We start from the raw sequence: 25,937 nt of genomic DNA, 5'->3' as shown, positions 1-25,937 counted from the left end.
GTATCCTTATATATTATATATCTGCATGCTTTATATATTATTAATGAAGTATTTGAAAAGAATATTCTTATTTTTTTATTAAATCCAGTTAATGAAATGTATCATTTTGTTTGTATAAAGCATTTTGATATAATCACAGTGATGGAACATATTTTTTTTCTGTAAACCAATTATACAGCTATTGTTTGCACTTCTCAATTAAGATTTCAAACTTTAGCCGAGATGGGGGAATTTCTGAATGACATTTTAATTAGTTTAGTACTTTTTAACATATGAAAGGGAAACTACAGTAGCTTTGAGTGGTTCAAGACACTTTTTTGCATGCTGCACAGTAACTTTTTTTGTCACATACACATTTTACAGGTTTCTTGTTTATAATATTGGCTGCTTGGTTTGTGGTGTTTTGTATAAGAAATTTTTGAAGTCACATGCAAACTAGTTATTCCCTATTCACATTAGCTGTTTACCTCTTTAAAAATAAATAAATCTGAAACCTTGGGAACTTATTTTGTCTGTGGTGTGCTGAATAGATTTATTAGGTGACACTAATAGATTTATTGTTTTGTGTTTAGTGTACTGTAATCTGAAAGCTCTTTAAACAAGTATTATCAGAATGTTAAAAGTTGGAATTTATGGAATTTATGGTGGTGGTATACAATTTGAGCCTTGCAAAACAATCATGAAAATTTCAGTACTGACACAAAATCTACTGTCTGTCTGACCTAGATGATTGATAATAATGAATAACTAGTGATATTTTAGTCACCCATCCAAAGAAGAAAAAATCCTCAACTTAGACAATTGTTTTCAAAAGAATGCAGTTCCTACAGAGTGCCTTCTTAAAGCCCTTCACAAATATGAATGAATTTAAGTTCGTATCACCTTTCCACGTAGACATCGTCTCATTCTTTTTCATAGAACCCAGGTCTCCTGTTCCTCTGTTTTAACCATCTGAACATGTTTCATCCATTCACATATTACACAAAGTTCCCAGTATTTTAAAGTAATATTGAGAACTTGATTAGTTCTACCATTGCAATGCTATTTGATAGTTCAGTTTCAGACTCTGCCCTTCATGAGAGTGTGAGAATGGACTGTAGAGAGGCAGCATGGTTGCTTTTGAGAGCAGAGGTCTAGAAATCAGGACTCTACTGGTTTGTGTTCCCAAATCTGCTAATGACTCACCCCATGAACCAGAATGAGGTAGTCAAACCAACATTTGCCAAAAGAGCTCACCAATTCTGCATACCTAATTCTTTGATTATGCAACTTGAGAATCCTCAAGCATGACTCAGAGATACTGAACTTCTGCTGCACTTATTGAGTCCAACTGATTTTGTGGACCTCTGAAAAAGCAGGATATAGATGTGAAATCCTGGCCCCGTTCAACGGGATTTTCACCACTCATTTTAGAGGAACCAGTATTTTACCCAAGGTGATCACTGAAAATGGAGGCACTCAGAACTAGTCAGCTCTTCTGAAAATATAGGCTTTAATCTCTCTCTGATTCAGTTTATTCATCTGTGAAATGGGTATACCTCACAAGGGCACTGAGGCATAGGCAGTGTTGGTGAAACACTTTTAGTTTATCAAGCACTTCTCAGTTGAAGATTTTAGTATTTTTAGGAGTCAGTCTGGACTATTCCCAGTAATGTGGTTCTGCAGAGCAAAGTTAGTCCCTCAGTTACAGCTATGAAATTTCATTGTATCCATATTATCTCCTCTCTGGACACTCTTGCAGTTCGTTTGCCCCTTGCCTGAATAAAATGTAGGACATAATTTTGTTGATTCTAATAATGTGTCGAATACCTCCTGTGTGGCCTCCTCTCCTTCTAGTCTAGGGTCATGCTGCAGGCAACCTATCTCCCTTCTCTTAATGGAGCATTCAAATCAAACTTCACCAAACTTTTTTTTTTGTCAAAAATACCCCACCCTGGAGACTGAATTTATTAAAATAAAGCTCAAAACTAGAGGTATGTCTAGACTACATGGCTCCATTGACGGAGCCATGTAGATGAGTTTACTAGACATAGGAAAATGAAGCGGCGATTTAAATAATCGCTACTTAATTTACATCAAAATGGCTGCCGTGCTGTGCCGATCAGCTGTTTGGCAGCACAGCAGGACAGTTTGGACGCGCTGCGGTCGACAAGGGAAGCCTTTGTTGACTGCTTCTGTAAACCTCATTTCACGAGGCATACCGAAGCAGTCGACAAAGGCTTCCCTTGTCAACCGCGGCACGTCCAGACTGCTCTGCTGTGCCACCAAACAGCTGATAGGCACAGCGTGGCGGCCATTTTGATGTAAATGAAGCGGTGATTATTTAAATCACCGCTTCATTTTCCTATGTCTAGTAAACTCATCTACATGACTCAGTCGACGGAGCCATGTAGTCTAGACATACCCTAAGTCAGTTCATTAGTCCACACAATATAGAATTTCTTTTCCTCCTCCTAGGTCTTCTTGCCTGAGCATTTCCAGTCTCTCCTGCTTAAACAGTGTCTCTTCCAGGCCTTCGTTTCCGGGGTAACTACCTTGACCTCAGGAGGTGTGTCTACATTGCAGTTAGATACCTGTGACTGGCCCATGCCAGTTGACTCAAGCTTATAGGACCTGGACTAAGAGGCTATTTAATTGCAATGTAGACATCCAGCCCTGGGATCCAGTCCAAGTTCTGGGACCCGCCCACCTTGCAATCAGCCAACCACAAGTTTTTAATTGCAATATAGACATACCCTTCCTGCAGGAGCTTCTATTGACATAACTTCCTGACTTCCCTTTTCATTGTAGCCACCTGCTGCCCTTTATGAGGAATTACCTGTTTTCACTCAACTGTGCTCTTATTCTGTAATCACAGTGGGCTGGAAGCACACAGTATTACAATCCAGCTCACATTTTCTCTTTTGGGTTGCTCAGCTGTATTAAAAGTAAACAGTAATTTAAAAAAAAGCCAAACATTTGTCTCTAGAGTCAATAGAAATGGGAATGAAACTGAGAAGAAAAAAAAAAGATGCTGAGTTTTTGTGTTTGTTTTTTGCTTTGTTACGTTCAAACTTTACTCTAAGCCAGACATTCATGTTACTGCATAGTTCTTTTCTTTGTTTGTTTTTTTGTTCATTCAATCAATAAAAGAGTTTTATATATTTATGAGCGGCAGTAGCAGCATATGTAGCTAGTGTGAATGCTGTGTATAGTTATTTTGTGGCCGGTGTGTGGAGAGATTTGATAATCGGAATAATTTAGATTTGTAGCATGTATATAAGTAGCTGTGTTAAATTATTATTTATATTACTACTTCACTCTCCAGAAAAATAAGGCTCACAGGGAAGCATTGGCAAGAAACTTCCTTTTTTTTTCATGTGCAGACCTTGCCCAGGCAAGCTCTCCTTTGATACTTGCAAAGTAAACTGCTGTCACACAGCACAGTGCAGGCTGCTTGGAAGTAGGGCTGGCCAGAAAACAAGAATTCCACTTGAAAATTTTTTTATTGTTTTAACATTTGTTTCCATTCCACATCAGGATGTGGAAAAATGAGAATGCCCCAGAATAGCCAGTAGCCCCATGTAAAGTTCTTATCCAGCTCTACTTAGAATATTCTGCTAAAACACAGTCAAGTTGCCCATCTGTTGAAATATATTTTGCCCGTGTTCTGAACTAGCTATTAGTTTTCCAGGTGAAACTCAAATTTCTGGTTAATACTCAGGAGCCTTTTGATGGCCTTGGCTTAAACTGTTACAGAGGCCAGCTCTCCTTGTGACTTGCCACGTCAGCTGCACTCTGAATACTTCAGCTAACTGCACCAGGGCTAAGACTCAGAATCCAGGGTTAAGATATTCTTAATACCAATAAAGCAAACGAAAATCAAGCTTCAAAATATTTTCCTATCCTGCAAACTGAACTGTTGAGGAACTACATTTAGGAGCAATGCCAAGAAAAACATTTCTGAACTGATATGAAGTTCCCTTTTGTACTGAGATTATCTCTCTTATAAGAAAAATTAATCACATTGATTTTGACTAGTGTGAAGATGGAAGTACTAGATTGCTATCCATTTTTGTGCTCTGAGAGCTGCACTGTATTAATGAGGCAATACAGTGAACAGTCTAGAAGATGAAGAGGCTGGTAAAAATTAGTTCAATTTTTTCAGTAATTATCTTGCCTCATTTGATGTCCAAAATGTAGGGCACATCCACGCTCAAAACGTGACAGCAGTGCAGTTTCACCACAGCCGCACTTCAGTGAAGGCACTACCTATGTCAGCAGGAGAGGTACTCCTATAGCATAGGTGCTTCACCTTCCTGAGAGGCCATAGCTGGGTCAACAGGAAAATTCTCCTGCCAATTTAAAGTGTCTACTAGGGAGCTTAGGTCAGTTTAACTGCTTTACACAAGAACCTAATTTCCTAGGGTAGACCAGAGCTCAATGTCACCAGAAGGTTTTTGGTATTTGCTGACTGTTGTTTTCATATCTGAGAAACAACAATTTTTAGATTCTTTCCATGCCACCACAGTGTGGCAATACATACTACAGAGATGAGAATTGTAAAGTGCACTATTGCTCAGTAATTAGCCCCCGGCCCTGCTGGGGAGCACTAGAAGTTCCCTAATGTGCTTTTAATATATTACCATTTGGAATGGAATACATCCAGCATCAACTTTGAGAAGAGTCCTTCGGGATAAGGTTGGATCACCTCATGAACTTCTGCTCACAGGTATAGTGGATTAGGAATGGCCATCTTTTGCACCCCTGTATGGAGAAATCATCACAGGCTAATCATTGCCAAGGTCCTTGGGTCTGTCCTAGTGGAACTAGGAGGCCTCAATGTGCCTAAATTGGGTCTAGCTCTCTGGGTGTTGGATCTGGGTCAAGCAGCCTCGCTGGACAAAACAAAAAACACGGTTAATTATTGTGTATGGCTGTGGATTCACAGGAAGAGCCTGAATCCAGATTCCTCTCTCACATGGGCAGCGAGGGATCAGCAACCTAGCTGACCCTCCATGCCTGATACTCTCCATTCTCCATGCCTCACTGGACCTCCTCTCCAAGCAGCTGGTGCTTCGTCTTCCCAAGGTAATATGTGTGAGGGGGGCTCATGTGGGGGTCACATGCCTCCCTCCTCATATTTTTGTCAGTGAGGGTTTACATCAGAACATAGCTTTTGGCAGTTGGTGGAAGGGAAGGGATGGGAGTTGCTTCCAGCCACAGGGGAGATGACTTTGCCTATGCCTTTGCAGAGCTCGTCCTACCTCACCCCTGTAGCTGGAAACAGCTTATTTCTACTCTGTGTGAGAAGGAAGTAAGGCAGTTTACACCTCCAGGCTGCTGCTGGCTACCAGCATAACTCAGCCACCTCTTGTCCCCTGGCTACAGCATGGGTAGGAAGGAGTTAAGCCCCCAAGGATGCGTTGCGCTCAAAAGCCCTGAGTACCTGACTACAGGGTCTTCAGTGGCCATGGAGCTCAACCAGAGAGAGAGCTCAGTCAAAGAAGGTGCTCAGTAAAAAGGGAACAGGGCAACCCTGTGCTCCCTGAGGGCAGCACCGAGGAGGGTGAATGGAGAGGGTGCTAAGCCCCTGCCTGGGGGTAGCTGTAGAGCCTTGCAGATTCAGTGCAGGAAAAGGTTTGAAATTTCTTTCCTTCCCATTCCTAAGCTGAGGGGTGGAAAGGCTTCCCTATGCCAATGCTGTGTGGCTTTGTCACATGCGGGGCTTGGCACCCTAGGCTGGAGGGTCTTCAACTTTCCCATGGTCCCAGCCCAGCCACGGGTAGTGGGGGGGGGAAAAATGGTTTCTGCCAGCCAGTCTGCTAGTGAGCTGAGGGCTCTAACTAAGGGCTGATTTTCTGCACAGCGCTGGAAGAAGTACTTGCAACCACATGGGGAGGGCAAAGGGGTGATGCAGTGATAGGCCAACGAGAGGGAGAGCATGTAAAGGACCGAACTGTGGGTAGCAGAGGCGACATGTAACTGGCTGCTGCCTGTACCTATCCACAATCACCAATTGCTGAAGCTTGCATTGTGCAGCCAATGCCAGCCAAAAATGGGATGGGAGGCAGGGCTCTGCAGGCTGAGACCTGGCATGCACTGGGGAGTGGGCTGACGAACTAGTATGCACGGATCTCAGACTGTATCTTCGTCCTAGCACAAGCTTTGTATACCCACCCCCATTGTCAGCTGCTGGACCCTCCATCCACTCACCGCAGCCAGCAGCAGGATCCATCAGTACTGATGGGGGGAAGGGAGTCAGAAAATATTGGACCATTTGCCTGGTTTTAAGCAAATTGGGATATCTGCAGTATGGCTTAAATACAGAACTGTCCTTTTAAAATCGGGACATCTAGTCACCCTAAAGATGAGAAGAAGAAAGCGGAGCAAGTGATCCCAAGGGACTCTGCTTTCCAGAATGTTCTGAGAGCTTGTAACAGAGGCACCTTGATCCCACAGGTGTGAATATACAGAGGCTGGTCTGAAAGAACTCTGGTTACAGGTAGGACTGTCCTGGGTTGGGGCGGGGGGACAACTGCAAAGTCTGAGGCAACCACTCCACCCTTGCCCTGCCCCATTCCACCCCTTCCCCTAATCCCTGCCCCTGTTCCATCCTTGCTTCACCCCCACGCCTTCCACCCTTCCCGCATCCTCTTGCCAAAGCCCCTCCTCCGAGCAACGTGAGCAGGGGGATTACTGGTTGGCCTGGCCTGGAGCAGCAGCAAGAGTCACCCCTCACACTCACCACCGCAGCGGGAGCCAGGGGAACCCAGCAGCCTATTCCAGTCCACCCGTCTTCCTTCTCCCTGCCCGCTGCGCTCTGCTTCACTGGGCTGTGGGAAACAGAGCATTCTGGGGCGCTCCACTTTTCCTGCTGCCGCAGTGAAATGCTACCACCTATGCCAGGCCTCCCAGGTAATCCAACAGGCCCCATCCAGGTTAAGGTGGCCAACACAGGGCCATCCTATGGATAGGGTGGCTCTGGTTACATATAAATATTTTGGGTTTAATAGAAATTTTCTGTGCAAAAATATCCATTTTCAGTTCAGGTCTAGAAACAAAGTGTCCAACTATAGCCATAGGAAAAGAAATTAAAGAAGAGGAATTCAACCTATATAAAATGGAGAGCCACGTCTTAAATGGGCTTGCTGCTTTGTAATGTTGGTGGCATGACATGGAATGTTGTTATGACTGTGGAAGAATATTCTCTCCTTTCTACCCTGTGCTTCTCTTGGCTATTGGGAAACAGGGGCATGAGATTCTCTCATTCCCTCAGATACACCACCGCTTTACACAGTACTTCCTGTTCTACATGCTGTGATCTGCGGGTCCTGGAGCCCCAGCACAGCCCACGCAGCTGCCCTGCGGGTCCTGGAGCCCCAGCACAGCCCACGCAGCTGCCCTGCGGGTCCTGGAGCCCCAGCACAGCCCACGCAGCTGCCCTGCGGGACCTGTAGTCCCAGAACAGTGTGCGCAGCTGCCTGTGGGACCCGGAGCCCCAGCGCGGTGTGCACAGTTGCCCTACAAGACCCAGAGCCCCTGTGCAATGTGAGCGGCTGCTCTACAGGTCCCGGAACCAGGGTAGCGATAGCTGCTCAGCGGGCCAGCAGGAGATGAGGAACTAGCCAGGAGGCCAGTGGGCTAGGCAGGGTGAGGAAGCGGGCTGGCAGCAGGGGGTCTAGAAATGACCTCCCTGGTCTGGTAAAATCCCTCATCTGGGACTGGTCAGGTCCCAAGGGTGCTGGATCAGGGAGGTCCACCCTGTAGCTACATAGCAAGAGCTATATGGCAAATCTAGGGTAGAGCCTGAGTTAAAGGGAGACGACGATAAGAACTACAGTAATAACGAAAAAAATACATATCTGGATCCGGAAACTACTCTGTTTATTAGTTATGACCCAAAATTCTTCTGAGATAAAACATAGTTTCTAAATAAGTTTTTAAATCTGCATGTACTGTGGTTTGGCAGTACAGAGTAAGTGTGTGTATAAATTTGACATTTTTCCACTGTTTTGAATTGCTTTGAATAATTGTATCATCTTTGGGAGATTAAGCTTGAAAATACTAAATCTGGTATGAACCTGAGCACCACTGAATAGAAGCAGTACATGCTTGTTTTCAGTCCAGTGAAATGAATACTTGATTTCCAGTCTTGCTGTGTCCATTTACACTCCATGGATATGATGGACTTGCATTCTTATAGTTCCAAAAATCATGGAACGTGAGGAAACTGTATAGCAACAAACATATCAAAATGGAATTAATATTTTCCAAAAGTAGCTGTTTTTTTCCTTCCCATTCAGTCTAATAGAACTATTAATAGTACAGTCTAATAGTACAGTCTAATTGATTAGGCAAACAAGATGAAGGATATAAAATATTCAGGGGGTATCCAAGTTAGTCTGTAACAGGAAAAACTTAAAACAACAAATAGCCTAGTAGCACCTTAAAGACTAACAAAACATGTAGATGGTATCAATAGCTTTCGTGGACACAATTGAACACTCATGATACCATCTACATGTTTTGTTAGTCTTAAAGGTGCTGCTAGTCTATTTGATATTAAATATGTTTGATTAAAGGATTAGTTGGATTACAGAGGAAAGCAAAAGCACAGGTCAGTATACGGTGGACAAAATTTCCTAATTTGGGTGCCTAAACTTAGGCACAAAACAAATAAATGGCCTGATTTCAAGAGGTAGGGGACCACCTGATAGAACCACTGAAGTCAGGAGAATACTCTAAAGTTACACAGTTGAAGCTGAGAGCAGAAATTTGGCCCAATATATTCAGGCACTATCTATAAGTCTTGGTGTATACAGGAAGAAGTCATATGTTTCTAATGGAATGCCAAATGAGGAGTTTCTATTTTCAAACAGTTGCCTATATTTCTGTGCTTAATGAGAATCTGCTTGACTTGCTACAGTCTTTTTCCCATGGACCAATGTTCTTGTTCATCTAAGCATCTATTTGTTTGGGTTTTTAAAAGCTACCTTCTGAGCTGTTTTCTGCATGTATGCAGATTCCTCTGGTTAGGGATGTCCTCTGGAGCCTTTTAAAATCTCCCAATTGATTGCTAAATTTAAAATTAAATACCACTGTTTTGCTATGATCATATGAGAATACGTGTGCCCTGCCAGTCTGCCACCCCTAATTCTCTGCAAAATAAATTCATTAACATGGTGCTGAAAGGAATTTTTCTCTCTTACCTAGTTTGTGGCTGATTTCCCTCTTGGGATGATCTGGGTAGCCTGCAGTTTTAAAATGCACTTACTGGTAATTTCACTGAAAGATGGGTTCTGTTGTTCTTTTTATTTTTCTGTGGCAAATTGCACTCGGTATCATGGCGTAGCCGTTTCTTTTCCAGATAAGTTTTGGAGATTGGGTAGCTTCTCTTGTTCATTATTCCTTCTTAGGAGTTTTATCCCATATCTATTTAACTCTCATACCTGAGGAGGGATCTTTTCCCCTTCTTATTCCCTTTTAACGTAAGTAACTAAAAACAGCCTTTCTGGTCACTTGTTTGAATGTGTTATTCATGCTGCCGATTGTTGCATTTATTATCACACTGTTTACTGCAACATTCTTTGAGTTACATACTCTCCAGGAGTGAGGTTCCTTCAGTGATGATCTCTTTAGAGAAGGGGAAATTATTTGCCTTGTACTTCTGCTTCTAAAGATACTGTTGTGCACAATTCTTTCTCCCAGCCACTTCCCCTCAGTTAGGGATTGAGGTTGTGTGTCAAGTGCCTGTTTTCTTTTCTGGGACCCCTTTTTCATTTAGGAGTGGAAGAGATTGTTACATTTTTATATGTAATTAAAAGTATGGGAATCTGTTGCCTGCTGCTTTAGAAAGATTCTGGGGTTCTGAGGCCTCTGAGGTTAGAACAAGTTTTGTAGGCTATATCCCTCACCCCAATTCTACAGGTATGGAGGGTCAAAAACTTTGAGCACTGGGGGTATGTCTACACTACAATGTTAGTTCGAACTAACGGACGTTAGTTCGAACTAACATTCATAGCCGCTACACTAGCGCTCCGCTAGTTCGAATTTGAATCGAACTAGCGGAGCGCTTAGTTCGAACTAGGAAAACCTCATTTTACGAGGATTAAGCCTAGTTCGAACTAGCTAGTTCGAATTAAGGGGTGTGTAGCCCCTTAATTCGAACTAGTGGGAGGCTAGCCCTCCCCAGGTTTCCCTGGTGGCCACTCTAGCCAACACCAGGGAAACTCTATGCCCCCCTCCCGGCCCCGGACCCCTTAAAGGGGCACGGGCTGGCTACGGTGCCCGTGCCAGGTGCAAGCCTGTCAGCACCCAGCCAGCAGACCCTGCACCTGGCACGGCACAGAGCCACCCACCCGATGTCCCCCAGCCCACCCCCTCTTCCCGGGACCAGGCTGGCGGCTCCCAAGAGCTTGCCCTGGACCGCAAGAGGCGGGCACCTTCCTGGGCTAGTGCGGACATCGTGGACCTCATCCACGATCTCCGCACTAGGCACAGGAAAGTGGCCGTCTAGGGCAGGAGAGCTGCCAGCCTGGCCACCCAGGAGCAGGTGTGCATGAAAATCAAGGGGGTCCACTGAGACCCCCGACCCTGAGCCCTGAGCTTACAATGGCCGTCCTGGGTCAGACCAAAGGTCCATCTAGCCCAGTAGCCTGTCTGCCAACAGCGGCCAACCCTAGGGACCCTGGAGGGGATGGACCGAAGACAGTGACCAAGCCATTTGTCTCGTGCCATCCCTCTCCAGCCTTCCACAAACTTTGGGCAGGGACACCACTCCTACCCCCTGGCTAAGACTACTCCATGGACCCAACCTCCATGACTTGATCTCACTTCCCTTTCAACTCTGTTCTAGTTGTAGCCTTCACAGCCTCCTGCAGCAAGGAGTTCCGCAGGTTAACTATTTGCTTTGTGAACAACAACTTTCTCTTACTAGTTTGAAGCCTGCTACCCATTCCTTTCCTTTGGTGTCCTCTAGTCCTTCTTTATGGGAACTCATGAAGAACTTTTCTGAATGCACCCTCTCCACCCAACCCCTGCTTTTAGAGACCTCTATCCTGTCCCCGCTCCATCTCCTCTTTTCTAAGCTGAACAGTCCCGCCTCTCTTCATCTGGAACCTGTTCCCAACCCCTGATCATGTTAGTTGCCCTCCCCTCTCCCAGCCTTTCTCTTCCCCTCTCCCACCTCCTTTTTCCAGTCTCCCCCAGTTTTGTTCAATAAAGACAGAGTCAATGTTGGAAGAAACGTTTTCTTTATTTTGTACATCAATAATAAGGGGGGCTAGGGAAGGGTAAGTGGAAGGAGGTGAGGGAGGAATGGGGTACGAGCCCCCGATGGGGAGGACTGGGCTGGCTCTGCGGGCTTCTGGGGGTGGAAGCTCTCCTGCAGCCCCCCGATTGCCACCTCTCCCCACATGGCAGCCTGCGGCAAGTGCAGCCGGGCTGATGGCCGAGTGGTGTGATGTGCCCAGTGTGGGTACTCCGGGCAATCCAAGCCAGGACTGCTTTGCAAGCGGGGCACCCCTTAGAACTGTGTGTCCGGGGTGGGGGTCGGGACCCTTTAAGCGCAGCCCTCGGCTAGCCTGAGACAGCATCTCCATGCTCTAAGTCCTCCTCTGATGCCCTGCTGGCACTGCTTCCGGCCATCCTTAAGCCCTGTTCAGGGTCCACTCAATGTGGACTTGCTAGTTCGAATTAGCAAAACGCTAATTCGAACTAGTTTTTAGTTCTAGACGCGTTAGTTCGAATTAGCTTAGTTCGAATTAACTAATTCGAACTAAGTTAGTTCGAATTAGCACTGTAGTGTAGACGTACCCTAGGAAAGCTTCACACTTGGGATGCAAGACCAATAAGAAAGAAAGTTCCATGATGTTATCTTCAGAGGAGCAAAACAACAATTCCATTTCTGCAGTACAGGCAGTCCCCGAGTTACGCGGATCCGACTTATGTCGGATCCGCAGTTACGAACGGGGCCCTTCCTCTCCCTGGTCTCCAGCAGACCAGGGAGAGGAAGCAAAGCGGCGGAACACACGGCCAGCTGACAGCCCAGACGCGTCTGGGCTGTCAGCTGGCCGTGTGCTCCGCGGCTTTGCTCTGCTCTGCTCCCCCTCCCCTTCCCCCTCCTTCTGGTCTGCAGACCAGGGGGAGGGGGAGCAGAGCGGAGCACGCGGCCAGCTGACAGCCCAGATGCGTCTGGGCTGTCAGCTGGCCGCGTGTTCCGCCGCTTTGCTCTGCTCTGCTCTGCTCTGCTCTGCTCTGCTCCCCCTCCCCCTGGTCTGCAGACCAGGGGGAGGGGGAGCAGAGCAGAGCAAAGCCGCGGAGCCCGAGGGCAGCAGGATAGCCATGGCGCATCTGGGCTGTCCCACTGCCCGCGTGTTCCGCCGCTTTGCTCCAGACGCCTGTGGTACAGCAGCTGGGGCGCTGCCGGTTGGTCCCGTAGCGCCACTCTGGGCGCCACTGGACCAACCCAGCAGCACCCCAGCTGCTCTGCCCCAGGTGTCCCCAAGTCAGCAGCTGCTGAAAATGACCAGTGGCTGACTACAAGAAGCCCGTGCCCCAGGCTTCCTGGAATCAGCCGCTAATCAGTTTCAGCAGCAGCTGACTTGGGGATGCCTGGGGTTCTTAAGTTGAATCTGTATGTAAGTCAGAACTGGCGTCCAGATTCAGCCACTGTTGAAACTGATCAGTTTCAGCAGCGGCTGAATCTGGACGCCAGTTCCGACTTACATACAGATTCAACTTAAGAACAAACCTACAGTCCCTATCTTGTACATAACCCGGGGACTGCCTGTACACTGTAGATTTTATTTTTATTCATTTTTAAATGGCAATGTTGTTGGATGGGCAAACTAGAAAACTATTAATTATGTAACATAGCCATGGGTATTCAGGTATGCTGTGACAATGAAGAATTTGAAGTGGCAGTAAAGCAAAGCAGAGTAATTTAGTCTTAGCAACTTTTATTATTCAGGTTTAGCAACCAGTAGAGCAAAGTAATTCTCACTTTGCCTCTTTAAGCCTCTAGCCTGTCTAAAACAGCAATGAACAAGACAAATAAAAGTAAACAGTGAGTAGAACACCAGCTAGTGAAATGCAGATATCCAAAGCAACAAGGTATATTTTTCTTTTAAATAGATCCCTTCCTTCCGTGACTGGAGATGTGTTTCTGTCTAGTCCATGTACCTGTTTTTGGATTTCTAGACTTTGCCCACAGATACAGATTTAGACCTTTCACAAAATGTATTTCTGTAAATGATTTGCCCTGAGAAATTCTTTGCATGAAAAGAGGTTCGCTACTGTAACCTCTTTTTCAAGTTCAGCAGATGCATTTTATTCTGGTTAATTTAGAATTCAGGTAACATTTCAAGAAGTTACACTTTGTTCCTACTCTACCAATATAAACTTTCCACTCCACTTTTAGCTCCATATCTTTATTCTCATGTTTCTCTCCTTGCTTCTCACCTTCTCACCTTTCCATACTCTAAGAATATGCTTCTTAGACATATTCCTGTGAGGTCCCACTCTTTGCTTACTGCTTTCCACCCCTTCCTCCCGCCACTCACCCTTAGAGAATTTTTATTCTTTAGACAAAAACCCAGTACAGTCAGTGCATCCCTGGCTTTTATCATTTGTACTGTTTAACTCTAAATTCTAATTGTAGACATCTTGCTGCATTTAAAAAAAATCTGTCTATGCAGCGTGTGCACTACAGGGTTTCAATTTCCTGGTGATTTCTTTTTAAATTGCTCAGCAGGGTATTATTCAGCAGGTTGTAACTAGGGACCAATACAACATGTGTTCTCGATTTCAGACTCTTTTATGTTGGGAATTGTCCATTGTGCAGTTACATTAAATCTCTGGGTAACTGACAAGAGCACAGTGTTTTCTAATTCTATACAAGGTTAAATAAATGAAATAAAAATAGATGGAAAAGAAAACAACATACAATAAGTTTGCTTTCTCATGCGATGGCAGGGTGCATGGTGAGGTCAGGGATTCAGTGCTAACAGCCATTATTCGGGCACTGCAGTAAAGAGTGAAACTACTGAATTTTTATAAATCACATTGGAAATTATCTTTTGTCTTCAGTTCTTTTCTTTCACACTCACATAGCCCATATATACATTAAGGCTATATTTATAGTTACAAATGCTAAAAAAATTACATTAACTACAGTATTTCCCTTTGTAAATGTCTTGATCTCCAGAGTGTCAACTGTAATATTTTCTTACCTGTATATATTCTTCAGGTTTCTGTGCAACTGGTGGTATTCATTTTTACATCTGCCTAGCCCAGGCTTGGGCAATAGCCAGATGTGGTTTGCCAGGGTTAGCTGCTGGCAGGCCACCAGATGCTTTATTTACATGAAAGACCATAGATACGACCGCTCGCAGCTCCAGTTGGTCGTAGTTCGCTGTTCCTGGGTAATGCGAGTTGCAGGAAGCAGTGGTCCAACCCATGCTGCTGCTCACTGCTCCTCGTGGCCAGGAACAGCAAACCATGACTTTTGGGAACTATAAGTGGCCATGTCATGCCTATAGATGCGCAGGTAAATAAAGAATTTGCAACATCTTGATTTGACGGTGTTAGCCTCAAATCAACAGAGGCTAACTGATGAACCGCATTGGGACAGTGGGCTACTTACTGACTACCCTGCATCACTGGAAAAGGGGAAGGTTATTTGCTAAGCACCAAGATAAACTTGTTTGCGAGAGACAATGAATTGTGTTACAAATGTCAAACTAAAAGGGCAACTGAGGTTAAAAACTGAGGTTTTATGCTATTTGCTTACCTTCCAATTACTATATCTTTTTAGAGTTACCCTAGAAAAGTTTGGCAAATATACTGATAATACCAGCTGTTGCACTGTCTGTGAGTCCTGTTACATCTGATTGTCATTTTGGATTTCACTCCTGAGATGCAATGAGTAATTTTCAGCTTTATTTTCAGTTGAAAACTGGTTATTTGACCTTTACCTCTGATCTGCTGCATTGACTTGAAAAAAAAGTTTTTAAAATGTAAACAGATCTTCTTTGTTTGGTTTTAGGAGCATATCCAAAAAGGCCGTTAGGATTCGGCAGGTTTTAGGATTCTTTAGACTCCTGTAGTGTGACAGCACTTTACTTAATTCTTGTATCTCTGTTACAGGAAACTCTAGTAAATGTTTTACTTAGTAAAACAGTAAATGCAAGTGAGGGTGCCGTCTCCTGCCTTAATTTTCTTATTTGGGATTTTTTTGCAGTTGAAATACTGATAAAGTGTTCTTCAGGCAGAGAATTCAGTGACCTCAAGATTGCTGTACCTTGTTTTTTAGTTTAAATGAACAACTGCATTGTGCCAAAATAGCTTGCATCCTTTATTTTGAATTGTGGACTAACAGGCTTGCTACACAATGTCCTGAAAGGTTGCAGTGTAGGGATTTGGTCTATTTATGCTACAATCATCTGTATTTGTGCTGTTCATTTCTTAAATATTGATTTAATCATCTTGTGCCTATTTAATTTAGTTATCTTGTGCCTATTTCTGCTGTAGTGAGTTGCTTATTTTTAATATTGTCTTTTGTTAGTGTTTATAAAACTTAAAATGTACAAAGTGTAAGGTCTGTATTTTTTCTTTGACTTTTTGGTTGAACTCCCATTGAAATCCGTGAGCATGCACAAAATGAAGATAAAATATAACAGTTCAGTCTTATCCTATACTATACTAAGGACTAGATCCAGCTAGCAAATCCCTGCCATCTTCAATAGTAATAATAATTATAATAGTAAACAGGAACACTTCTCCATAGATCTTCACAAATATTGGCAAAGATCATCATCCCTAATTTACAACTGGAGGTAAATGAGTCATTAAGATTGTTTCTGTACTAAACTTTTTTTAAAAAATCCCACTATTGTTGTTACTGGTGTATCTTCATTGGTATTAGTTAATAATGGAAATGCTAGCACAGGTTGTACCTCCCTCAACAGGGACTCTCTGGTCCAGCAACATCTGTGGTCTACCAGGAAAAAGCCGATTGGTGCGGAGGGAACGCCGATTGGTGCAGAGATGCACATAAATCGGATGGAGACTTCTCTTAGAGGAGAATCCATTGAAAGAGATTCTCTAAGCTATAGTCAGAAAGAGAGGAGGGAGAGGACAAACCATGGGCCAGAGCAGACAAACAACTGCATATAAAGGAATCCAATGCATCAGGGAAGGGCAGACAAATAAGCAGTGGCAAATTTTTAAAGTGCTTGTACACAAATACTAGGACTCTGACTAATAAGATGGGTGAACTAGAGTACTTGGTATTAAAGGAGGAGATTGATATAATAGGCATCACTGAAACCTGGTGGAATGAGGAAAATCTGTGGGACACAATCATACCAGGATATAAAATATATTGGAAGGATAGAACAGGCCGGGTAGGTGATGGATTGGCACTGTATGTGAAAGATAATGTAGAATCAAATGAAATAAAAATATTAAATGAATCAACATGTTCAATAGAATCGCTATGGATAGTAATTACATGCTCCAATAATAAGAAATTAGCAGTAGGGATATATTACCGACCACCTGACCAGGACAGCGATACTGACATTGAAATGCTGAGGGAGATTAGAGAGGCTACCAAAATAAAGAACTCTATAATAATGGGGGATTTTAATTATCCCCATATTGACTGGATACATGTCACCTCATGAAGAGAAGCAGAGATAAAATTTCTTAATGGCTTAAATGACTGCTTCTTGGAGCAGCTGGTACAGGAACCCACAAGGGGAGAGGCAATTCTCGATTTAGTCCTGAGTGGAGCGCAAGATCAGGTCCAGGAGATAACCGTTACAGGACCACTTGGGAATAGTGACCATAATATAATTACATTTAACATTCCTGTGGTGGGAAGAACACCTCAGCAGTCCAGCACTCTGGCATTTAATTTCAAAAAGGGGAATTACACAAAAATGAGGAGGTTAGTTAAATAGAAATTAAAAGGCACAATGACTAGAGCCAAATCCCTGCAAGCTGCATGGTAACTTTTTAAAGACACCATAATAGAGGCCCAACTTAAATGTATACCCCAAATTAAAAAACAGCAAGAGACCTAAAAAAGAGTCACCGTGTCTTAACCACCATGTAAAAGAAGCAGTGAGGGACAAAAAGACATCTTTTAAGAAGTGGAAGTCCAATCCTAGTGAGATAAATAGAAAGGAACGTGAACACTGTCAAATCAAGTGTAAAAATGTAATAAGAAAAGCAAAAAAAGATTTTAAGGAACAGCTAGCCAAAAACTCAAAAAGAAATAACAAAATGTTTTTTTAAGTACATTAGAAACAGGAAGCCTGCTAAAAAACCTGTGGGTCCCCTAGGCAATCGAGATATAAAAGGAGCAATCACGGACGACAAAGCCATTGCAGATAAACTAAATTATTTCTTTGCTTCAGTCTTCACAGCTGAGGACTTTAGGGAGATTCCCAAATCTGCACCGTCCTTTGTGGTTGATGAATCTGAGGAACTGTCCCGGATTGAAGTGTCATTCGAGGAGGTTTTGGAACAAATAGAAAAACTTAATGTTAACAAATCTCCGGGACCTGATGGCATTCATCCAAGGGTTCTAAAATAATTCAAATGGGAAACTGCTGAACTATTATCTGTGGTTTGTAACCTATACTTTAAATCGACCTCTGTACCTAATGACTGGACGGTAGCCAACGTGACACCAATATTTAAAAAGGGCTCTAGAGGCGATCCTGGCAATTACAGACCGGTAAGTCTAACTTCAGTACCGGGCAAATTAGTTGAAACAATAGTAAAGAATAAAATTGTGAGGCATGTAGAAGAACATAATTTGTTGGACAAAAGTCAGCATGGTTTCTGTAAAGGGAAATCATGTCTTACTAATCTATTAGAGTTCTTTGAAGGGGTTAACAAACATGCGGACAAGGGGGATCCAGTAGATATAGTATACTTAGATTTTCAAAAAGCCTTTGACAAGGTCCCTCACCATAGGCTCTTATGTGAATTACATTGCCATGGGATAAGAGGGAAGGTCCTTTCTTGGATTGAGAACTGGTTAAAAGACAGGAAACAAAGGGTAGGAATAAATGGCAAATTTTTGGAATGGAGAGGGCTAACTAGTGGTGTCCCCCAAGGGTCAGTCCTGGGACCAATCCTGTTCAACTTATTTATAAATGATCTGGAGAAAGGGGCAAGCAGTGAGGTGGTAAAGTTTGCGGACGATACCAAACTGTTTAGGATAGTCCAGACAGAAGCAGACTGTGAGAGACTCCAAAAAGATCTCACCAAACTGAGTGATTGAGCAACAAAATGGCAAATAAAATTTTATGTGGATAAGTGTAAAGTAATATACACCGGGAAAAATAACCCCAACTATACGTAAAGTATGATGGGGGCTAATTTGGCTACGACAAATCAGGAAAGAGATCTTGGAAGTTATCGTGGATAGTTCTCTGAAAACTTCCGTACAGTGTGCAGAAGTGGTCAAAAAGGCAAATAGGATGCTAGGAATTATTAAGAAAGGGATAGAAAATAAGACACAGACTATCTTACTGCCCCTATATAAAACTATGGTACGCCCGCATCTTGAATACTGTGTACAGATGTTGTCTCCTCACCTCAAAAAAGGTATTTTGGCCTTGGAAAGGGTTCAGAAAAGGGCAACTAAAATGATTAGGGGTTTGGGACGGGTCCCGTATGAAGAGAGGTTGAAGCAACTGGGACTTTTCAGTTTAGAAAAGAGGAGACTGAGGGGGGATATGATAGAGGTATATAAAGGGATATGATAGAGGATATGAGTGATATGGAGAGGGCGGATAAAGAAAAGTTATTTATTAGTTCCCATAATAGAAGAACTAGAGGACACCAAATGAAATTAATGGGTAGCAGGTTTAAAACTAATAAAAGAAAGTTCTTATTCACACAGCGTGTACTCAACCTGTGGAACTCCTTGCTAGAGGAGGCTGTGAAGGCTACGACTATAACAGAGTTTAAAGAGAAGCTAGATAATTTCATGGAGGCCAGGTCCATAAAAGGCTATTAGCCAGGGGATAGAAATGGTGTCCCTGGCCTCTGTTTGTCAGAGGCTGGAGAGGGATGGTAGGAGACAAATCGCTTGATCATTGTCTTCGGTCCACCCTCTCTGGGGCACCTGGTGCTGGCCACTGTCAGCAGACAGGCTACTGGGCTAGAAGGACCTTTGGTCTGACCCAGTACAGCTGTTCTTATGTTCTTATGTAGGACCATGGATGTTCCTTGACCACAGAGCCCAGGAGTAGGCAGTACGGACTGTGGGTCAGGAGTGGTGGGGGGTGGCAATTCAGCTGGGAGCCCCATGTGAGGGCAGGAGTCACAGCAAAGAGTTCTGGACCCTGCATCTAGGTGGTAGTGGGGAGCCGGCAGTGGCCATGGAGCTCTGACCTCAGCCGCAGAGCTCGGGGGCTGGCACCAGCAGCTGAGGTGCTCCAGCTGTGGAATTCAGGGGCCTGCAGCGGAGTGCTGGCCCTTGTGAAAGCCACAGAGCTCCAGCCTGGGGATCTACAGGCAAGCAGCAGCAGGCTGGGCTGGAGCCCTAGCCTGGGACAGCAGGGCCACATGGGCCATATTAAGAGGGACTTCCCCTGGTCATTCAGGACCGGACAGGTCTCAAGGGTGCCAGACAAGGGAGGTCTAACCTGTACAGACAGTGCTCTTAGAAGGTCCTGGTGTTTAAATCACAGTCATCTCAATCTGCTTAGATCAGGTCTATACAACACAGTAACACTAATAGAGAGGGGTACCTTCTCTATGTTAGCGATCTCATCGTTGCTGACTTAGTGCAGCTGCACTGGTTGGAAAGTTTTCATACTTGGTGCAGAGAAGATCAGAGAAGTTGAAGTTGAGCAGTAAGCATGTGGCTGAAGGAGTAATAGAATCCAGGGTTGCATAGATTACAGCTGGCTCTTTTAATGTATCCATTTTATATAAACTCATTGCCTTCAGTACAATTTTGTTTGACATTTAGTTAAAGAATGTTTCTGCCAGGCAATATTTTGTTGGCTCCTTGGGCTTTTGTTTAAGAGGCTTCTCTGTATACAGTGTAATTAGATGAACGCTTAAATACTAAAATTAACATCCTTTTTCTTAGCAACAAACTGGAAGTTGTTCCCACTTCATTTTGTAAACTTTCAGTCAGCTGCAAAGAAATTATATAACCAACTGTATAGTAAAAAATATTTCCAGGTTGAAGCAGTGCAAAGCAGGTTCTTGTTTTAAAAATCATTCTTGAGACCCAACATAGGGCATCTAAACAGAATATTTTGTTTATACTAGTCATGACATTTTCAAGTATGAACACAGGGATTGTAATTCTAGATTTGGACAACTATTCAGAAAATCACTGAAATTATAAGGAGTTAGATTTAAGATTCCAGAACATAGTCTCAAATCCTAATTCATCTCTGCAGGAGCCAAGGCACAGCAACCTGAAGTCATTGTTAATGTGGATGTATAGGACTTCTAGCTTGATGAACTCTCTGATTCTTAAGTTTAAAATCTTTTGTTTAAAAATTTGCAAGTGTAGAGATCCTGCTTTGAAAACGCTCCAGCTACATCTAGACTGCAAGCCTCTTTCAAAAGAGGCTTTTTCAGAAGTATCTTTCGAAAAAGCCTCTTTCGAAAAGATCGTCTAGACAACAAGAAGACTTTTCAAAAAAGTGGCTCGCTTTTTTGAAAGAGAGTCTAGATGCTCTCTTTTGAAAAATCCCTGTTTTCATGCAATCGCACCTTTTTTCGAAAGATGACTTTAGAAAAAAGGCGTTATTCCTCATAGAATGAGGTTTACCGCCATTGACAAAACCGTCGCGTTTTTTTGATTTACTATCAACAGAACGCGGCAGTAGTCTAGTCGCAGGTGCAGGTTTTTGGTTTTTGTTTTGTTTTTTCCCCCCGAAAAAAAGGTCACTTTTTTTTTCGAAAAAACCCTGTAGTCTAAACACACCCTCCATGTGGTCCTGCAAAGCCATTACATGAGCCCTTGGTTACGCAGACTTGGTAGCATTGATAAATCTATGATTTCAAATTCCCACTAGGCCAACATCTGTAATTCCTGCTATCGGGAACCTCTTGCAGAATTCCCGTTGTATATAACCTATCTACTGGCTCCATGCTTCTCCCAGGGTCCCCTGTCTGGCTCTTGCAGCATGGCTAGATCATCCTATTTCTCCCTGCTCACAAATTCCATAATTGCAGGTGTGCTTCTATGGTGCAGCCCTACAGTTTTTCCTACCCATTTCTGTGAGGGTTTGGTTTATTTATTTTCCTGTGATCCACATAAGGATGGGCATATAAGCACTGTAGAAGTGGTTTGTGTTTTCTGAAATCATTTTATCTAGATGCCTTATGCCACTGTTGTCCTTCTAATGAAGATAAATAAGTACATGTCAGAAAAGTTACAAAAGATTTTGGATACTGCCCACTATCTTTTGCCCAGCTAACACCTTGTTAGTCTGTATTATGTAAGATGGTGAAAACCTCACTTTTATGATTAATCAGATATAAATTAGCCAACAGAGGTGAAAAGTCACCATGCACTTTTCTGACCCATGTAAACAGAAAAGAAAGCAAAAGTAATTTAATTTTACTTACAGCATATTGGTCCTAGAGTATGGGTTGTTGATATGAAACTAAATTAATTTCAGTAGTACTCTGCAATCTAAACTGTCAGGAATATTCTTTGAAGATATGCAAACAAACGTTTTAAATGCCTTTTTTTTGCTTGCTCTTTTAAAGCATTTATTAAATTGTAGTAAGTCTAAAGTTCCCTACAGCAGGGCAATACGTTTAGAAAAACTAGAGTTCAAATGTATATGACCATCAATATATTGTACTGACGGTAAAGAAGAAAAAACTGAAGCTGTTTTATTTGTTGATTCTAGTTTTGTTCAACTTTCTACTCTGTACCAATTCAGTGTTGGAAATAAATAACATTTCATTTTTTAAATAGATGATGGAATTGGCATGACAGATCAGTATTGACCACTATCACCTGTGTGAGTGGATGAGGAATATTAAGAGTCCTGGGTATGGTGATAATCTTTAGCCATGCCTTCCTGATTTCTCTGTTGCAACTCTGGGTTCCTTGCTGACAATTTACATTGTTAACATTTGTTTTGGTGGGTATTCTATCCATATAATCACTCTCTACAATCTAGGAAGCACAAATTGTAGACTGTTTATAGTTTCACAGTTCTTGCTGCCATGTCCATTGGGTATTTCGTTTGTTGATTTTCAGTTAACAGTACAATAGGGCAGGGCCCTTCATCAAGAATTAAAGCAAACTCCAGATCATTCTTCTCTCTTTCTCTCACTCACTCTCTCTCTCTGAAAAGCTGGTTTGTTTATTTATATTTTAATTTTTTATCTGCTATTTTTATAAATTTTGATTAAATAATTTTATTTATATTGGTAAATCGTAGTAAAAATAGTCCAGTCTTCTGTAGGGATGTCAATGTGTAGAGGATTACACAATTAACCCATAAGCCTGGGCATATGAGTTAATCCGGTCAACTACACTCATTGCCCCTCCTTGATGCCTCTGTATCAGAGGCAGCAAGAGGGGAATGAGGGAGCCGGAGGTGGGTACTGTCTTTCATAGAGGCCACCCCTTTTTACCCATGTTTTTATTGGTGTTTAGGGGGGAAGAGGGTGTGTGTGTCCCGTCTCTTGAAGTATTTTAGCAGTTTTTATGTTTCCTCCCCTTTGGAATCTTGTATTTTACTTTATATACATTTATTTATTGCATTTTAAACATTTTTGCAAGCTGCCTCGAATATTTTAAATAGAGAGGCAGGGTAAAAATATTTTAAATAAATAAATAAATAAGAGATGCACATAACCTTGCCATATGATATATATATAAAGTAGTGCAGAAAGGAAAGTAGGGAAAGGATGCAAAGGGGAAGCCAGGTGAGCTCAAACATTTGTTTAAAAATATGTTTCCGCTGTTTTCACCGCTTGCTTTCTAAGTCAGTTAGCATCATTTTTTAACTGCACTTTGCCAGCATTTACCCAGAAATGCATTGCACTGCCATGGTAGCCACCACAAATGTTTACTGGCTTCTTTGCTGTGTTAGAGCATTCAAAATTGGATGCATGTGGCACTGTACTTTGCCCATGGCCCTGCTGAACAGATGGTGCTGGGTGTAGGAGAATATTCAACAGCATCAGCAGAATATTACAAAGGTGTTGCAGCAGAACAAGGATACCAACCTGGTAGAACTAAAAGACTGTTCCTGACTCAGCTAAACTATGTATAGTACTGTTTCTAGGCCCAGCAAATCAGTATGGATAGGCGGATGAGGAACGTTTTGTAAACTTGGGGTGACTAGCAGTCGTGAGAAAATTTCAGGATCATCTTTTTTTAAGATCTGTGCATAACTGGCCCTGGAGCTGCAGTTGTAGTGGAGAAAGGTATTGTCTAGCTAGATTGTAAAGATGAGTGACGCTAAGCAGATTATTGCTGGTTTAGTATGTATAAAATTACAAAACTGTATTGAGGCAATTGATGGCACCCATGTGCTTATTATTCCCCCTTCCTTCTGCTCCCTAGGATCATGGCAGGGAATGTATAACTAGAAAAGGGTATTGTGCTCCAGAGACTGGCTGTCCAGTATAAGAGACTTACAAACATAAAAGTTGGGCGGTTTGGAAGGGTCCATAGTGTATCGGTTTTTTGGTACTCAATTTTATTGAAATTAATGGAGAAGAACTGTTTGCCCCAGTTCCCACTATGGACAGTAATGGTGTGTAGGGTGGTCCAGTACTCTGGAAGACACACTTATCCTCTGATTCCCTGGTTAATGAAGCCATTAACAGACTGCTGGGACAGAAAGAAGGAACATTTTAACTATTGTCCGAATAGCTGCAGAATGGTGGTTGAGTGCGCATTTGTCTGTTGAAAAGCAGATGGCTCATTTGAAAGCAACAGAAAAAAAATCCCCACCATTATAGCTGTGTTCTGTGTTCTGCCTAATATTTGTGAAACTAAGGGAGAAAGCCTTAACAAATGGGTGGGTGGGTGGGCACAGAGACTTGTTAATTTGAGCAACCAGCAAGGTATCCCATAGAGAATGCTTACACCAGGGGTGGGCAAATACCGACCTATGGGCTGGATCTCCCTGCCAGGATTAGCCCCTGGCAGGCCCCCACACCACAATATTTACCTGCACCTCCGGAGGTTCAGGGGATCTCAGCTCCCATTGGCCACAGGTTGCTGTTACCAACGGGAAAAGCGATCTTCCGTAATTGCGGAGGCACAGGTAAATATAGCAATCGTGGTGAACTGCCACGGTTTTATTGCCCATCCCTGGCTTACACCCTGAGGAATATTATCTGATATGCCTGTTATTCAACTCAGGTCAAAATATGAACGTGCTAATCTGTGGAGAGGAAGATGGGGATAGAACATATTGTTTATGGTTGGTGAAAGTGGGACATTGTCTGCATTAGTTTGTAAAACCGGATGAATTTATTTTAGCTTTTTTTAAAAGAGCATGTCACATGCAGTGATGAATTATTAATGGACTAAAATGGATTAGAAACTGTTTTATTATAAAACAATTACAAAATCAAAAATAAGATTTGAATTGAACTGATGGATAGCTAACTAGCTTTTTGTTTGAAAATACATTTACCAAAACAATCTGACTAAGCAACAAAAAGCAAACCTTTAAATAATGCAAACCAACTGAAAATGCAACAGTGCAGAAATAACAAGAGATGAAGGAAAGTTTTAAAGATACAGGCATGTATAACTCTTCCCTCTGCCTCTTCTTATATGTGGGGGTTCTGAGGTTGAGTGCTGTGGCTCAGAATTTTCATTTTTGTTGCAGGGCCCAAAAGTGCTGGGCTCCCAGAAGCCACTGTTCTCAGTGGACAGATGTTGGACCAGAGAAAGTAATGACCTTTGGAACAAGTGCTGCATGGGTATGGCAAGAGAGCATTGCTGGTCCCAGTAGTCAATATTGGCCAGGGATTGAAGAACATAACTGGGTCCCAAATTATGGGACATGGCCTATCAGAAACATGTTTGTAAGAGAATGTTCTGGCTCAGATAGTATTCATGGATTACTATCTCGCATTTCTCCATTGTTCTGCATCTCTATGTTCTCCCTGGCCATGGCTCCCTCAGGATATGTCTACACTACAGCGCTAGTTCGAACTAACTTAGTTCGAATTAGTTAATTCGAACTAAGCTAATCCAAACTAACGCGTCTAGAACTAAAAACTAGTTCGAATTAGCGTTTTGCTAATTCGAACTAGCAAGTCCACATTGAGTGGACTCTGAACAGGGCTTAAGGATGGCCGGAAGCAGTGCCAGCAGGGCATAAGAGGAGGACTTAGAGCATGGAGATGCTGTCTCAGGCTAGCCGAGGGCTGCGCTTAAAGGGTCCCGACCCCCACCCCGGACAGACAGTTCTAAGGGGTGCCCCGCTTGCAAAGCAGTCCTGGCTTGGATTGCCCGGAGTACCCACACTGGGCACATCACGCCACTCGGCCATCAGCCCGGCTGCACTTGCCGCAGGCTGCCATGTGGGGAGAGGTGGCAATCGGGGGGCTGCAGGAGAGTTTCCACCCCCAGAAGCCCGCAGAGCCAGCCCAGTCCTCCCCATCGGGGGCTCGTACCCCATTCCTCCCTCACCTCCTTCCACTTACCCTTCCCTAGCCCCCCTTATTATTGATGTACAACATAAAGAAAACGTTTCTTCCAACATTGACTCTGTCTTTATTGAACAAAACTGGGGGAGACTGGGAAAAGGAGGTGGGAGAGGGGAAGAGAAAGGCTGGGAGAGGGGAGGGCAACTAACATGATCAGGGGTTGGGAACAGGTCCCAGATGAAGAGAGGCTACAGAGACTGGGAATGTTCAGCTTAGAAAAGAGGAGATGGAGCGGGGACAGAATAGAGGTCTTTAAAAGC

General features: G+C 43.2%; 1 protein-coding gene across 3 annotated transcripts in view; it reads left to right on the top strand.

The window, feature by feature from the left end:
- The window catches only part of PPM1L (protein phosphatase, Mg2+/Mn2+ dependent 1L), a 203,184-nt gene that overhangs the window by 155,108 nt on the left and 22,139 nt on the right, over nucleotides 1-25,937 (top strand). The gene's annotated exons all lie outside the window — the stretch shown is intronic.

The sequence above is a fragment of the Pelodiscus sinensis genome, chromosome 10 (genome assembly GCF_049634645.1).
Source record: "Pelodiscus sinensis isolate JC-2024 chromosome 10, ASM4963464v1, whole genome shotgun sequence".
NCBI classification, from domain to species: Eukaryota; Metazoa; Chordata; order Testudines; family Trionychidae; genus Pelodiscus; species Pelodiscus sinensis.
The sequence above is the reverse complement of the archived record's forward strand: the minus strand, read 5'-3'. Positions and strand labels throughout refer to the sequence as shown.